Genomic DNA, 17,948 nt, shown 5'->3' on the forward strand with positions numbered 1-17,948 from the left:
GCCCAACAAAAAGAAAAAAGAATAGAAAGGAGAAGTACAGACATCAAATTCTGCTTAGGTCTGCTGGCAGATTTCCATGATGTCAGCCCAATTTTCTTTTTGTTCCAAAGCAGAGGCTCATGAGCTTCTTTCTCTTTCTTTATACCAATTCTTAATCATGATTCTAACGATCTTCCAGATGTATAGAATGCCTCTCTGGTTTCAGTTGTGAAGCAAATTTTTGCAGACAGGATTTTATGCCTTTATTTTTCTTTGCAGTTGATAGGTGACTCTGAGTTGCAGTCTGACTGAGCTCCTGAAAACAGTACCGAGAAGCTGTCTATAAATAAGTAGTTTTGTTTACAGGAACTTACTGGGGAACTGGACTTGTACCACCTGCTGTATAGGCAGTGTTGAGAAGTGAGAGGAAGGGGTTTCAGTCCCCTAAGATAATTCAAATCAGCCAATCTACTCCATGTAGGTTAGCTTCTTTTCCTTGTCTTGGACTTTATAGACCCCCTTTCTCTCATTAATGCACCTTAGGAGCTATTTGACAGTATTCTTTTATGTTTTCTGATTATACTTTGCCCTCTATTCTATAAGCTTTCTAAGAACGCATTTCCTTTACTTAATGTGTCAACTAAAGAGAATCGGGTAGGATGAGAAGAATTATATGAAAATAAACTGCCTAGAATTATGAAAATAAATATCTGCAAAGTTTTATACTTATCCCCAAATTCTTAATTTAAGCCAGTTAAGAAATTTCAATTCTGTGGGCTAGTGGCAAACTGGAGTCCATATGGAGTTCCTCAATTGGTCTTCTGAGTAGGTGGGATATAAATATCATGACAGCCTTTCCGTTGTGTCCCTTCCATGGTCAGAGATGCTGTCTTTTCTGTCTGGTTGGTCCTATGCTTGGTGTGTCATGACAGAAATTATTGGTGAATTTTGTTTCATGAGGTGACAACACTTAGCTAGCAAGTAACTAAAGCCAGACACTTGTTTCCTAAGATGTGTTTTGTAAACCTAAATTGCCATTAGAAGAGGGAGGCCATTCTGTTACTAAATTAAGGCTCACTGAAGCTTGCTATTAAGGCAAATAAGAAATGAATAGACAAAGCTTTCTGTACATTCTATAAACATAAAGTAAATGAGGTAATAGGAAAAGAGTCTGAGAAAAAAAAGCCCATCATTCTCTTCAAATTTTTACCCATCTAGCCCACACTTACCAGTGTCCTAGCCCACACTGATTCTGATGGCTGGGAACATCCGCAAGATGAAGAACTAGTACTGTATTGTGAGTCACATGTTCTATTTTTATTTTATAGTCCTATTTAGAGCGTGGCTACTATTAGGCTTGCCCTGATTTCCCTCAGTTACTGTGATTTAGTCTCTTGATTATTTGCAAAATGCACATTAATAGAGAATGGTTTTAATGGATGCCTGGGGTTAGAGGAATAAAGAAATTGATAGCTTATAGGACAAGAGTCTAAACCTTAACATGTATAGTTATATTTATTTAATTAGAAAAAGAATATATTTTCTCTCCTAACAGTAGAAGAGAATTATTTTGAAGCTTTCAAAAGAAGCCATCTATCAATGAAAACAACAGAAGAAGTGAAGCGGAGCCCTATACACTGCTCTGCTCATTGCCCTGTTTTCATTAGCAATTATAAGGAAGTAGATCCGGAAATAGAGATGCATGATAGCGAGACATCAGTACAGTAACCAGTACTTTCAGACATCACCACAAAAACATACACTCAGGATTTCACAACCCTCTCACATTGGCAATGTCACAATGCTGCCTCCGGCAAGGTTCTCGTCTCCTTTTTGGGTAAAGTAGGGTTCCTTTTTTTTTTTTTCTTTCCTCACACCAACTCCTATAAATCACTTTTCTTGAAGGGCAAACTAGTTTCTTGGTTTCAAACCATACTTGTCATGAGGAGGGAAATCCTGTTCATGCCATTAGAAAGTCAGCTTAACATGTTTGGTTAGAGAGTGATTATTAGGGACATTATTTTCTGACAGACTACATGTGTCAGTCCAAATGTGGAAACCCTTAAAAGCACAATCTAAAAATATCTTATTGGTAATACAATTTACACCATTCTTGTGTATTTACAGAAAAGTATATTACTCAGTAGTTGTTTTTTTTTAATATTTTAGGCCTAAGGTGTTATCACTGTATTCATTGAGGTTAGCAAATTTCATCACATGTAGCATCTCTCCTTGTCAATATATTCTTGCCCTTATCACTATAAAATTGTCTTGAAATACCGCTTTCCTCCATAGGTTAGCAAATAGTAAATGAAAAGGCAAATTAATACAGTCAGCAATTTGAGGTTAACAAATCCTAAAACACACTACATACAGACTTTCACCTTGAATATTCAGAGGGTTTTGTTTTTATATGTGAATTAAGTGAACAATAGCTTAATTGTAGCCCCAATGAAATGAAAGGACAAAAAAAGTGGTAATCTGTTATTTCTGGTTACTAGCATTTTAGAGGAAGTTGCCACTAGACAAGCTACTTCAGAAACTAAAGACAATGTTATTATATATGTGAATGGCCAGGGATCCTACTCTGCAGCTCTATGGAGTGGTGAAGATTAGCTCCATGAAGTTGTCATGGAAGGAGGAAAATAACATAGAGATTCATATCATCACTTTAGGTAATAAGGCCTGAATGGTAACTGTGGAAAGTCATTGCCATAGAAACACCAAGGTAATACTGTGACTCATTTTAGGCAAATTCACCAATTCATGAGGAGAAAAGAAAATCTATAAAAGATTTAAGGGGTTTCACCTCTAATACCAAAGGACAAGTTTCATGGTCCTCAAGAGAAAGCTATTCATTGTCTTATCTCTTCCCCATTATATGTATATATTGGTGATAATATCATAAAGTCATTTAAAAATATAAAGCATCATAAGTATTATATATGATACTAGAAATATGTTTTGAAAAATTCTATTTAACTTGTTAGGATGAGCACTGGGTGTTGTATGTAAGTGATGTATCACAGGAATCGACCCCCAAACCAAGAGCATACTGTATACACCCACCGTATGTTAGCCAACTTGACACTAACTTACATTAAAAAAGTACATAAATAATGTGGATGACCAAAAAATAAATAACATAAAAAAATAAAAGAAGAATGATTTTCATAATACACTAAAAAATAAGAACAAGATACAAAAATATCTAGGAAATGTTGCAGTATTTAAGATTTCAACCTAATGAAAATTTTCTGTCTTGCATCACTACATTATCCAAGAAAACCATTAAAAATATTGCTTAATTTTATGTTTTCTAAACAAATGGATTATTAATTCCTAAATGAAATTCAAAATCTAAGTTCAAGTCCTGAGCTGATTTCATGAGCACATTACAGCTATTCCAATTTTTGGATTTTTAATTAAGTCTTGTTAATTTACCTGTGCTGGAACAAACCATATAAAAGAAGAATAGAAAACAGATAATTAATTAATGAATTAATATAATTTCATGTTTGAAAGGGACTCATTCCTTAGGAGTTAGGAGAAAGTATTTCCTCTGGCCTCCACCCCCCACATTCTAGAAATGTTACTAGTCCATTTGGAGAGAAGATAAACTTGGTTGCCACATAGACATAGAGAGTGACAAACCTTAGAGGAAGTTGAGAATCATGAAATACAGATGTAATCCTTGTGCATAGTAGCAAGCATGCCAAGAAACAAAAAGTATAATTGGCAAATTATGCTCAGGCCCCACTATGCTTGCTTTACAAAAAAAAAAAAACAAAAAAACAAAAAACAAAAAAAATTTCCAAGTTTACTCTGGATCAATGAATAGGCTGGGGGAAATCATTTGTTCATTCATTCATGCACTCATTCACTCCATCTGCAAATATTTACTGAGCACCTACTATGGGGCTACAAACACTAAACCTGAAGAGAGAGTAGTAAGCAACATAGATAGCACTCAATACATTTAACTGAACAAAATTACAATATTCAAGAAGTGATATCTAATTCACTGAGTATGTTCTCAACAGAATTTCTTGAAAAATTATTTGGCAAGAGATGAACTTTAGATAAATCTCTAATCACAATTATCACAGAGAATAACTTGTCTAAAATATTTGGGACTCACTGTGTTCAAATTTTTTAATGCTATACTTTGTAAAATCCCAAATGATACTGATACAGACTTGTCCAGTTTTGCTTATGTCCACAAGTGATACTATATGAAGTGTGATGTATGTTGTATGTTGAAAGAAGTGTGTGTGTGTGTTAACCACAAATAATGTTTTAGATTCTAATGAGGGATAATATGAAAGTAATATCTAGCATAGAACCTGGTACAGAGAAAGTGCCCAATAAACTATATTTTTCAATGACTGAATCATTCTTTTTGTTCATCTTTTTATATAAGAATGTGCTGGTCATTATCATTATCACTGCTACAAGTAATATTTTTCCACCTTCACCCACAACTTACTCCTTTTTTCTGTATATCTAATTTCAGTTACTGCCATCATTTACAACATTTCAGGCAGCAAAGCACAGTGTTTCATTTAACAGAGTCCTTCCTTCTGGACTTTATAGTCCAGTGGCAGGAGATGAAACCAGAAAGAAACAGCAGGAGGTGGGATGGTCCATGTAGGCAGGAAATGTGCTTAGAGTGTCTGGTACAGTGCAGGCACTCATTGGTGTCTGTGATGGGAGTGGTTGCATGAGCCCTCATGCCTGCTGCCAACTGAGCCCCACACTGCCATGTGTTTTGTAAAGGTTTATAAACCTTTTAATAAAAGTTTTATTTTCAAAAAGCTTTTAGGGGCGCCTGGGGGCTCAGTCAGTTACCCATCTGACTCTTGGTTTTGGCTCAGGTCATGATCTCACAGTTTGTGAGATTGAGCCCCACATCAGGCTCAGTGCTGACAGTGCACAGTCTTCTTGGGATTCTCTCTACCCTTCCCTTGCTGCCCCTCCTCTGCTTGCTCCTGTGCACTCTCTCATAATAAATAAATAAACTTAAAAAAAAAAGTTTTTATAATTATCATTTGAGTGAGACTCTTCCCATTCTCTCAGCATTTTAGTTAAGACCTCAAAGCTGATATTTGATAAATAACAGTGTAGTCTAAAATTAAACTACCAAATACCATCTCTGTCAGATCTGTCCTTCACATTCATTTCTATTACTCCAACCAGGCTTTGTATAAAGGTAAGACTAAAAATTCACAAAGAGTGGTTGAAGTAGTAGAACTTGTGAAAGGAGAAATCTTTATCTTGGGAGAATTTATATACCCTCTCCTCACTCAACAAAATGAAAGGGGCTCTGAAGAAATCACTCTTAAAGATTTGGGGAGTGTTTTCCAGAAAGAGAGACTGGCATGTCACTTATTGGCTGGATATTTGCCTATGAAGAAGACTGGCTAATCTCCCCTTGATATTATCTGAGTAGATGGAGAAGATGGTTGGAGAGATGACAGAGAAAGGGAGGGAATCAGGTGCACCTCCTCTACCACTGCTGTTAGGCAAGGCTGTGGAGGCTGTGTGTGAGCCAGGTGGATGCCGTAATCGGCGGTCAACCTTGAGTTCTCTAAAGGTCCTCTATCTAGGAGGCTGGCCAGACAAAAGTGAGAAGAGGATGTGGTGTGGAGTGCAGGGCCAGGACCCAAGGGAGAGGTGGTTTATAGGAAGTCATGTGAGGTCGTGTAGAGAAAGCACTGCCCATGTCAGTTAAGTCTGCCCCCAAAAAGGGCCACCGTTTCCATGCTTGTCTCAGAGAGGGTATCCATAGCTAAAAGGGAACCACCAACAGTTGGTATTAAGTGCTTCTTTCTTCTAATCCCCTCTCTTCTGTTCTAACTCTGGAGGAGTGAGGGGTAGAAACATGTGAGAGTGAAGAAGGGAACCCAAGGGTAGATTAGCTCCCTCACTCCTTCTTATCCATCCTTCAGGCCATATGTCCCTAGACCTAAATTCCTGGGATAGGGGAATACAAGTTTTGTTGGAACTTTGTACAATTAGGGGGACCCTTTCCAAAAAGGAGAACCCAGAATTACAAACACAATATTAGGTACAGGTCTTGTAAATGTACCCTGAAAGTTCAGGGCCCTAAAGCTTAGCCTTCATTATCTTTGCAGGAAATCTAGTACTTATGGGAGTGAGGAAAAGAGGCATGAATGGCATATGAGATTGATGCTTTTCTTTTGTAAAGGTTGTACTTTCATAAGTCCAATATTAAATAGCTAACTAGCTGTCCTCTATCTTATCATCATCATCATCATCATGTGGCTTATAACTGAAAGTGATCAGAAATCTAAGTTATGCCCAAATTATAATCAAGAAGCACAGAAAGTAGACTTATCATGGTACATTAAAAGGCAATGTCTGGAGAACAATAAAGTCACTTTCTGATTCAAAAATCATTTAATATATTCAGCTCTAATTCTGTGTAAAATAGGGGGAAATATTTTATAATTACTTGAACCCATTAATTAGAAGATACTCAATTCCAGGTAAATAATGATAAAAATATGACCTTTGAGTGCTATAACTTTAGAGTTCCTAGGTGTGGACAAAAATTCCAGAACAAGGTCCAGAAAGAAAACTATTATGACAGAGGTCTACCTACATTTTATTTTTGATCTCATAATGACTATTCTTTTGCCTGAGTGACCTTGAGTTCTTGTCATAACAATTTCAGTTGTGAATAGGAATTTTTACTCCTTAAGAAGGAGCTCTATATTTGCATTCTAATAAAATAATAAGAGATTGTGACCATCATATTAACTCACTTCATGCCCAAAGCAGAATATCTTCTTTGGACACTTAGTATCTGATAAGATTTGCTTCTTCCTTCTATTACCATTTATTACCTTATAATTTCAATGGGAACATGAAAACTCCATAATCAACTATCCAGGAACTGATGTTTCAATTTTGGGGGGATTTCCAAGAGCAAATAAATGAAGCATTGGAAAGAAGTCTGGCTAACGGCTATCCAAAATGCTCAAATAAATAGTGAGCAAGTTCATCCATGAGTTTATGTTACAAAGTAACCTATAGTGTCTTAAGGCTTCAGTGAACACTTAATAGATATTTTCTCAAGGTTGTGGACAAAGATTCTCAGAAAAGCTATGTTTTTGTATTTCTTTGCCTTGATAATAAACCACTTAGGATAAAACTGTTCTTTATATTTCTTGTGAGTCCTCAGAGCTGGCTACATGCTTGGTATGCAACAGGTATCCAAGTACATTTTGAATCATTGGAATCATCAAATCTATTACCAATATGATATGTGAAATCAACTGTTATTAAGAAGTAGCATGGATAGCAAGAGAGAAGAGAGATTAAGATGTAGCTCTATTTCTGAATATCAACTTTGTTAGTTGCCAAAAGTAGAGTTTAAATTTATACAACCAAATAACGTATGATAGACTTGATGATGCCTGGATTTCTAAAGTAGAAATTTCTCCACCTTAGATTAAATGAGTTTGTAAACAACAAGACTAAAATGAATTAGAGTCCAAGTCTGTGGGATACAAAATCTGCACTTGGACTGTGCTAAACTGGAATTGGAACATAGAACTGAGCTGTCAATCACTCAGAAGTGGTGGTCTTCTCCATTGAGACTACTGGAAAGAGTGGTATAACAAAATGCCGCACTCTGTATGACCTTAACTCAGAAAGCCACAAGCCCTGTCATTCCTGGCTATAAGCCTCTTCCCCTCCAATCTCTGCGAGGGGCCAAAGAATGAGTTACTGTTATCGTGGAGACAGTCACACCACAGGAAGTAACACTCTCAAAAAGAAGAACATATCTAAGTAACAATAGTAGCACCTTCAACTTGAAAGCTCAAATTCATCTAAGTAGCACTTTCATCTGGAACAAAAAAAAAAAAAAAAAAAAAAAAAGAAAAATACCTGGAGGATAGTTTTAGTAATAGTCCTGGTCATAGAAAATGCATCTGCTTTGGTCATTTGAAGCAGCAAATCTACTTTGGTGAATATGTTGTGTGGTTTTGAGAGGTTCTCTTAACAGCCTTACATGTATTCAACTGCCTACAGCCTCTGATAAATAGATGCTAACTGTTAGGCTTATCTTTTTTGCACCAATACTTCTCTTTGGGATGTTTCTCCTACCCATCAAGGTGTAAAAAGGGTTGTAAAAATTCAAAGTTCTTAACCCAGGTTTAATCTAATCTGATGACAGAGTTGAGAAATTCTTCCTCAACAGTGAATCACAAATCCTCTCTCTTGCTCCATTCCTTCTGTTGCCCTTTTAGGTCCTGTGAGTTCATCATTTTACCCCAGTTCCTCTCTCCCTCTTCACGCTCTCCCAATTGGGATTTGCTATCTCTAGTTTTTATTCTAGTTTAGCCATCTTGCAAATCACTATCTGACACACTTTCATAAAGGGTAACTACAGTTACTCAATGACTCTTTTCAAAAGATCTTTGCCATATTAGATGAAATCCAAGCTAAAAGTTTCATTTCAGTGTTTAACCCACTTTTCTCTCCTTAAGCTTTTTAAGGCATTCTATGCTCCTATTAAATTTATCTCCACTGTTCTTCTTATTGATGCCATGCTTAAATTTTGCTTTTGGGTTGTTTCTTTCTCGATACTTGCCTGTTTTCCTCTTTCCAGGGACCTCTGTCCAGTCCTCTTGCTGGAAGCCCTTCTCGGATGCATTTTGATGCCTCAAATAGGCTGCTCCTTCTTTTGAATTCTTCAAATACACAGTTGATATTATCAACCTAATTATCACAGACTTATGAGAGTGACTCTTAGACAACTCTTATTTTTTCTACTGAGGTGTAAATTTCTTAAAGTGTGGGCTGTGCCTTATTCAACCTGCAGTGCTTGGAATAGTACCCTGGACAGTAAATGTTTTGTATAGCTACAGATTACATGACTACATATCTAGTTATATAGGTATTTGTACATACTTGAATTAAATAGATAAAAAATTTAGAGCTGCATCAAAAAGAAAATGGGCCACATCTTATTTTATGAAAGAGGTGGTGACTTAATTCTTCATTTTGCTTCCTTTTAATAACTGTTAAAAGCAGCTCCCAAACTATAATGTAAATGGCAGGTTTTTTTAACCAAAAGGTTACGAAGCTTGAACACATAATTCAGAAGCCAAAATGAATAATTAAGTCACTCCGGCAGTGACATGTTTTAAATGGAGTGCTTTTCTGTCTGTTATATCCACCAAAAATAATTAATATTAATGATCTTATCCACCTACGACTTTGTCTCATAATAAATTATATTGGAAACTTTTGTGTGCTTTCTTTAAAATAGTATACAGACTTCAGCATTTCCTTAGATGGCATGCTGATCACTTAAGAACATCACTTACAAATTATTTGCCAAGTTATTTTTATAAACTGGAGTTTCTACTGAGGGAAATTACTTTAAATGTTTGGCCAATGTGGGCCTCCAACAAATAGTGCTTGTCAATAAATATTAAACAATCATATGAATATGGAGTTGCAAATCTGAATTATATCTATGCCATGGGATTTATTATCCTCCTCTCACGGTGCCTGGGACATGGAGGCTAAAAGGTCTATTGCAAATCCTGTATTATTCATTGAGAAACATCCACCGAGGACTATGGCTTGAAACTTTTTGCAACTGCTGAGGACTTCTGTAATGAGGCAGGTTTCTTCCTTATGCCATCATATCAGAAAAGAAAAAATGCTGATGAAATTTTAGTGCTGCTACCCTCTTTCTTCTGAGTGGGTTTTGGATATAAATACAGGATCTGAGATACTGAATTTGGAGTGTGAGACTTCATTTTGTTTTCATTGAATAGTTCAAGAACAAAAGACTAAATAATTAACCTGAAAAAAAAAAAAAGCCACATTCTAAGGGCTGGATTTTGTCCAGCAGAGCTTGGGCTGTGGAGGAGCTGATAGGCATTTCTCAGCTCTCCTTTGGCTGTGTTTCAGAGGCCTCACCACAAGTGGTCAGGGACTCAGAAGGGGATGGGTTGTCTTCTTGATTTTATCATCAGTGTACTGTGACCGGAGTGGTCATCTAACCGATGGTGTTTCTGTTTGTATTTAATGATCGTGGGATGTGAGGGCCCAGTGGAGCATGGAAACGCAGCCAGGCTGCCTAGTTGGAAGCACTGCTTTCCCACCTAAGAGTTCTGTAACCCAGAGCAGGTTGTTCGACCTCTGCACATCAGTTTCCTTACCTGTAAAATTGGTATAATAGTAATACCTGCCTCTGAAGGCCATTGTGAAGACTGAATGAGGTATTACTTTTCAAGTACTTAGAACATTGCCTTGCGTGAAGTCAGCAGTATCAGCTGTGCTAGTTTTGACTTGCTGTGTGACCTCAGTACCAAACATGGTGGCTAGTACCTGGGGGTAAGCATAAATTCTCAACGGTTGATGACACCTGATTCATCTAGTAATCAACTGTGGTAGATTAAATCATTTTCACTTTAGGACACTCTTGAATCTAGTTCACGCTTCTGATTCTATGGTCTAGGTGAACATCAGTGCAGCTTAGAATTGCTCTGACCTGGATCCCTTCCAGTTAATCTTCTCTAATTGTAATAACCCCAAAACTCTTAAACTTAAGAATTTAGTTATCTCATGGGGCGCCTGGGTGGCTCAGTTGGTTAAGCGTCCAACTTCGGCGCAGGCCATGTCAGGCTCTGTGCTGATGGCTCAGAGCCTAGAGACTGCTTCAGATTCTGTGTTTCCCTCTCTCTCTGCCCCTCCCCTGATCATGCTGTGTCTCTCTGTCTCAAAAATAAATAAAAACATTTAAAAAAATTTAAGAACTCAGTTATCTCTTGAGAGTGACTGTGAATACAGTGTGCTTCTGAATGCCTGAGTAAATTAAAACATAGAGACAACCTGGGCTTTTATGATTTTCTCAAGAATGGGGGTGGGGGTCACCCAGGCCTATTCTGAGGCTCTGTTGCTACAGCTAATATAGGAGGAACCCTAGGGGGACTTCCAGCTCTGACTCATCCTATCTTGAACTCACTGGATACAGTCAGAACTCACTAGGTTGGAGAATGAAGCAAGTCAAATCCCTTCTTGACTCATTTTGTCTTGGCTCCCTTGAAAAGCAGTGCATCATGTTCTCTAGTGTCTAATCTCGTCATTGGCCTTTTTTCTTTTTTTTTTTCCCACTTTCCCAAAGTGGAACCTGAGCCATATTAAAAAGTCTGACCATCTAGCAACTGCTTTTCTTCAAGGGCTCATGCTCTTAGCTGAGACTGGTTGTCTAAGTAACAGAGCATGATCTCCTATGCACATTACTGAGTAATAGTTTCTGGGAGACTGGAAAGTATGCAATATTGGCATAATAGATCAAGACTTTCATCAACATAAAAGGAAAGGAATTACAAGGTACTTGCTGACAGGGAATTGTAGCTTGAGAGGGCACTCAGGGGGCAGATAACACTAAAAGCATTTTGGCGCAATGAAGTATATTTCCTGGACAGATGTGTTTCATTCGTGATGGAAGGGCCTCACACTTCTCATGAGTCCTAACATGCCAGTTACAACTATGCTTGAACCCATGTTGTGTCAGATACTGTTATCACAGGAAGTTCAATGTTGTCACCCCCTTAAGGTGACATTACTTCAAGAAAGCCAGACCAGAGTTGTTTACTGAGAACAAGGCAGTGGTCCCATTTTTATTTGGTGTTTTCTCCTGTCATCTAGGAGTCAGGTCAGGTCAAAAATAGCAATTTTTGATTTGGGTTTTATGCCCATTCAATCCTGGTCAGTTTAGCACACAATTCATTTTGCCTTTTTCGAATTTTTCCTAACAGGTCACAAGTAGTATTAGTATTACATTGAGAAAGCTACCTTATAAAGAATGGAGATATTTCCTATTTTCTCAGAGAGAAAAAAGAATCCTTAATAAAATAATTATTAACAGGTTAATGAAGGCACGCCTGGGTGGCTTCAGTTGATTAGGCATCTGACTCTTAATTTCAACTCAGGTCATGATCTCATAGTTTGTGGGATTGAGCCCCACTTTGGGCTCCGTGCTGACAAGGGAACCTGCTTGGGATTTTCTCTCTCTCTCTCTCCCTGCCCCTCCCTATGCTGCATGTGTACATGCACGTGCTATCTCTCCCTAAAAGTAGGTGAATAAATTTTTTAAAAAACTAAAAAAAAATGTTAATGCAATCACTATATATATGTGTGTGTGTGTGTGTATATATATATATATATATATATATGTATTTCTATTGTGTATGAGAAAATCTGGAAGGTAGAAGTCATTTTCCTCCAATTTTCACACTGCCTACAATTTTTCAGCTCTTCCTTTCGCCTGGTATTTTCTTTAGAGCCAAATAAGTAGATTCATAGTTTTCGTTACCCTAGAGAGCCCCTTTTCATCATAAAGTCTAATAAGAAGGCCCCAGACATAACTACAGTGTCCCAGACTGCCCTTTACACGAGACGAAAGGTAAAACGAGCTGATCAAGTAACAAACTACAAATTGATGCAGGCAGTGAGAACAGAAGCCTGGTTTTCTGCCCTATAACGTCTGCACAGAAGTGGAGAATATGGTTAAAAACATTGGCGGCAGCCAGTTACCGGAATAGCTAGCACTTCCAGGAACAAATGCATTCCTAATGAATTTGTGGACACTGCATTTACCGCAACAACAGCAGGTTTTCTCACATATGCACTCCACAGCACCCGCCTGCACAGGGTTTATTGACCTTCTGCAAACACTGACGGAAGAGGGGGCTGCCAGAGAGTGAGAGGCAGAGAGCCATCCAAAACATCTTGGAAAGGCCTCTGAGAGAATTTTTTAGTGTTTAGAAGACATACTATTCTTCTCTCTGCCAAAGTCTTTCTTTCTTTTTTTTTCTGGTTAAAGCATTCAAAGAGTGAAAAAAAAATATGGTTTCCTAATGACATAGTCATGCAGTCCCTTCCAACATCCACAATACCTGCCGAGATCTTGTTTCATTCTAAGGCAGCTCAAGTGTCTTGATTGTAGTATAAACATACATCCTGATTGACTGAGAAAGGCTTTTTTCTCCCACTGTTCATTTACATGGTTTTATAATCTTCCTGTGTATTAAACAGTAAGTCTAGCATGAAGAAGTATCTTTCCACAGGGCACAACCTCACTTAAACACTAAAGTTTGGAACTTGGAACTGGTTGGAGAGAAAATACAGTTTTTTCCCCCCACATCTGGCTGTAGCCAGAGGAACTGAAGTCATCAAACAATGTTTTAGAGACCTCAAAGTCACTGGCTGGTGTCACCACTGGATACTGATAACAACTCAGTATACCCTAGTAAGTAAAAAACCACAGAGTTCATGTTGGAGGAAAGATTCTTTATGAATCAAAGTAATTGTCTTCCTAAGAAGTGTCTCACATTTTGACACCTCACCAAACTGTCCAAGGATAAATATTTAAGGCCTAACTGATCAAACATTACCATCTTATTCTCCTTTACTCAAGAGCTGACCTCCCTAGAACATATCTCTCTAACTGGAATAATTCAGTTCCGCTGGCAAAATACTCTAATGAAAACTGACATCCATTTGCCTCTTCTTTTAGGCACTGGAATTAACGTAACAGAGCTCTCTAGCCACGATCTGTTCTATTTGTGAACAATAAAAGAACAACAGTGATATTAATTGCTGTGATTCAGGTAAAGTACATATTGTGGTCATCACCACTGTTTGCTCTGCCCCACCCCAAACCAAAAACATATAGAGATAATGGTGCCAGAACAAACTGCAATCAAACTTTAAATCCTCAAGCCACTATTCTGTATATGGATCTGGAATAAATGATACAAGTGTCACATTTATCATTTCATTTTACCAGTGTTATTACTAGCTCAATTAAAGACCACATCCGGTAAAACCTTGTTTTAATGACCAGCTCCAGACATTACATTTCTGCTGCTCTGGTTGGTTGTGGTTGGCATCTAACTATTGAATAAATGGCTCTATCCTTAAAATATTGGGTTAACTTACTGATTTGAAACCACTTCCCAATAACAGTCAACAGTGGCCACCCAGCTGAGATCAGAGGAGTAGAAATAGGCCTTTATGACAGGCACAAGGTAAGAAGTTACCTGTCAAACAATCAAGACTTGAAAGCATCCTAGAATGCTAGATCTGTAAATAACTAAAGTCACTAACCACCATGTGTTCACTCCAGGTATCACCAGTTCCTGTGTAATTGAAGACCCCAACAACTTACTTGATCATTTCTTTGCTTGCTAACATGTAAACCAATGGTAATCAAGGCAAGTGAGAGAATATGAAAGTTAAATGTGAGACTTCTTAATAACTGATCAAATGAAAAGAGGAACACACCTGACTAGAAAACTGTGTAAATGATGATTTGAGGCTTTGCATTTCACAAGAATGAGATAACTAATAAGGATATAATACCCTGAAAGCTCTGCCCTTCTTGATATATTTCATTAACTCTAAAGTCACTTCTTCCAGAAGTTTTAATGCCAGTAATTTCCCCTGACTCTGGTTATTGATCCATTTGGGGAGCATTTTTTTTTAGCATGTAAGCAGTGGGTCCAGTGTATGTTATGTTTATTTATAGTTATTGATGTTTCTTTAAATTAGCTTCCTATAATATCTGCAAAAGATGGAAAAGATTGAAAAAGACTAGTTGACAACAGATTACACATGGCCTTGGATGAGATATAAAATGTTTGGACTTTATCTATAATCTACCAGGAGGAGTTATTGTAGATTACTTTTACCTGGGTCCTGCACCCAAGTTTCTGATTAACTGATCTAGAGTGAGGTCTGAGCATTGGTATTAAAAAAAATAGCTTCACATCTACTGATCAGGATCCAAGAAAAATGATTTAAATGAAGAGACTATAATGAAGGGACAAGTTGCAAAAGTGTGAGCAAGGTTAATCCAACAAATTCAGTATTAAGGAGAAGGTGGCCAGAAATTAGTAATGTCTGGAGTCCATTTGGCCTCCTGGTAGGAACTGTAATCACAGAGGGACAAAACTGCTGACAAAGTTGTGATTCCCCTGACACAAAAAACAAAACAAAACAAACAAACAAACAAACAACTAAGGAAAACATAATTTGACACTCCTCCTGTCCACCCGTTTTCTGTCAATGCTTCCATTGGTGAAATCCTGAGAGAAACTACTGGGCAAGGGAACCCAGATGATGTGCTCTGTGGAGGTTATCCTCCTGGGGCATAGGACAGGGTTGAGAAGGATGAAGAATGTATAGGAGGAGGCAAATAGGAAATAACAATACAGGTGACTCTATAGCTAAGTTTGAGAGTTGCCGCTGTAGATAGTAGGGGGACCAGGGAGCTCAAAGGATCACATAATACACATAGTAAACTCTGAGAATGGTTTGTCCCACACCTTCATTTTCACACTTGAAACTGAGGCCAGAGAGTGACACTACACATCCACCGTCATAGAGTTAGGAAGCCTAAGATTCAGGGCTACAAGGATTCCACATTATCAAACACACAAATTGGTATGATGAAAACAATACTTAAGGAAAATTAATTTGGCAACAATGTACCGAGTATCTTTAAAGATAAAAATATTAGAGGAGAATACAAGTTTGGAAAGTATTGGTATGACTTTAAGGGTGAGATTTTAGGATTCTAAACTAAATGGAAGTTGAGAGGGGGCACCTGGGTGACTCAGTCCGTCAAACATCCAACTTCGGCTCAGGTCATGATCTCGTGGTTCATGGGTTTGAGCCCTGTGTCAGGTTCTGTGCTGACAGCACAGAGCCTGGAGCCTGCTTCAGATTCTGTGTCTCCCTCTCTTTCTTCCCCTAGCCTGCTCACACACACACACACTCTCTCTCAAAAATAAACATTAAAAAAAATTAAACTAAATGAAAGTTGAGATGGAAAGGAGGAAACCAATACTACAGAGCATGCAAAGAAAGTTTTACAGACTTTTGTAAATTGCCGTGTGGATGAGAAAGGTGAATGAAAAGAATTTGGAATCAGATAGGAGTTGGATAATTCTAGTCCAGAACAATAGGAGAGAGGTGGTAATAGTGAAATGGCACAAGAATAGAAGCTGTTTCTCTAGGGAAGGAGTTTGGTTTTAGGTGGTTTGAATATATGAGTTGAATAGTCCATTATCAGTTGGTGAAATGGGAACTGGAATATGTGGTTAGATATAATGTATACAGTAAATGTCTCCAGTCTTAAGATTTTGTAGTTATTGAAATACCTGTGCTTATTTATCAGGCAGAAAAGATCCTAGAGCCAGGTTAAAATTGTTACTTATTAGGGTAAAAACACAGGCATGCCCTAATATTTTTCATCCCTAGTTTACTGGACTGAATGACTTATATGTCCTTCGATAAGTTTCAAGAATATTTTATTCTATCATTTGATATTTATACATGTGTAGGTCCCTGCCATCTAGATAAAGGGGTTTCCAAGTAAAGATAGTCATTATAAACATTCTTAAATTCTTCAGAAAAATGTACTATCAAGGGAGAAGTGTTTCTATCATTTAGTCTCTGGGTATATTAATTTATTTTGCTATCTGTCCTCCCAGCCCAATAGGCTTATTTGTTTATCATCCCTGATACTCTGTTCAAACCATGTGAAAGTAATTTGTTTCTCAAAACAATAAAATTACACCTACTACTAACTTTTATGTTTTGCTTTACAAATCCTCCCTTACAGTTCACGTGGTGGGTGACCCTTTAATAAGAATGTTTGGGGGCGCCTGGGTGGCTCAGTCAGTTAAGCGTCCAACTTCAGCTAAGATCATGATCACACAGTTTGTGAGTTTGAGTCCCACATTGGACTCTGTGCTGACAGCCCAGAGCCTGGAGGCTACTTCAGATTCCGTGTCTTCCCCTTCCCCTACTCACACTGTCTCTCTCTCTCAAAAATAAACAAACACTAAAAAAATTTTAATAAAGAATGTTCTGAAAAAGTAACATTTTCAAAAGATAATTTCTAAATATAGTAGCACTCTATATTTCTATTATTCCACCACCTCACTTACACTAAAAAAGAAAAACTAAAAAATGAAAACTAAATTTTAAAATTCTAACTTTAGTAAAATTCTGAATTTTAAGTAAATCACCCCACAGTTTTTTAAGTTATTTCAGTATGTGATAATGCAAATACTGATGGAGAAACCAGAGAAATTTCAAGTAAATCTTATTAAGTAGTACCAGGGTGTTTTCTTTTTTCTGTTAAGTGTGTTTCTTTGAAATTGATAGAGAAGTATCTTTAAAGAGTTACTAACAAGTACTTCTTTCTTTTACTATGAAAATAGTCATATTCTTTATCAGACAGTTTTTTAGTCTCAGTAAAACCTGTGATAAAGTATCCAGATACATGAACTCACTCTGTTTCTTAAGCAGTATAATTACTTTGCATGCTTTTCTTAATTATATTCAAATACAGTTTCTTTGATATAGTTAAAGTCAACATTAATCTGTTAAAGCCCACACTTCGATTCAAGTTTTGTAGAAATGCGGAAAAACGTATCAGGGCCCAAATTCTTAGGCTATCAGTTCGACCTCTGCTGGGTCCATAGTTTGTTGAAGACTCATGTTGGCATTTGTAACCCATATACCATCTTGGTATCATGGTCATCAACTCTGAAATGTCATGAATTGAAGATCAACTTTATTTTTGGAGGTAATTCTATTATGAGGTTTTTGGTAGTGCTGAAGGTTCTGTGAAGTAAGGGCAAAATAATCTACATTACACTAATTCACATTCCACTGTCAACCACGTTACTTTGAGACTTTACTCTCAGTTTCACACCTTGTCCTATTTCCAGATGAAGCTGACTTCTGAAGAAATGCTCAAATTTTCTAGTCTGCCCACTCCTCGATGGGTAGATGATAAATAAAATCAGGCAGTGTGACTTTTCTATTGCCCACTTCTAAAGGTTTCCACACACTCTTGGAATGAAACACTTTAAGGCACGGTGTTTATTCTTGCT

At 37.4% G+C, this 17,948-nt stretch overlaps 2 long non-coding RNA genes across 3 annotated transcripts in view; one reads left to right on the top strand and one right to left on the bottom strand.

Annotated features, from left to right (window-relative positions):
- The window catches only part of LOC111561691, a 233,008-nt gene extending 216,193 nt beyond the window's left edge, over positions 1-16,815 (top strand). The window contains exons 7-8 of the long non-coding RNA XR_002744360.2: positions 13,553-13,646; positions 14,165-16,815. This is a non-coding gene — a long non-coding RNA (uncharacterized LOC111561691). The remainder of the gene's footprint in view (positions 1-13,552; positions 13,647-14,164) is intronic.
- The window catches only part of LOC102902627, a 179,093-nt gene that overhangs the window by 42,025 nt on the left and 119,120 nt on the right, over positions 1-17,948 (bottom strand). The gene's annotated exons all lie outside the window — the stretch shown is intronic.

Source organism: Felis catus, chromosome A1 (genome assembly GCF_018350175.1).
Source record: "Felis catus isolate Fca126 chromosome A1, F.catus_Fca126_mat1.0, whole genome shotgun sequence".
Taxonomy (NCBI): Eukaryota; Metazoa; Chordata; class Mammalia; order Carnivora; family Felidae; genus Felis; species Felis catus.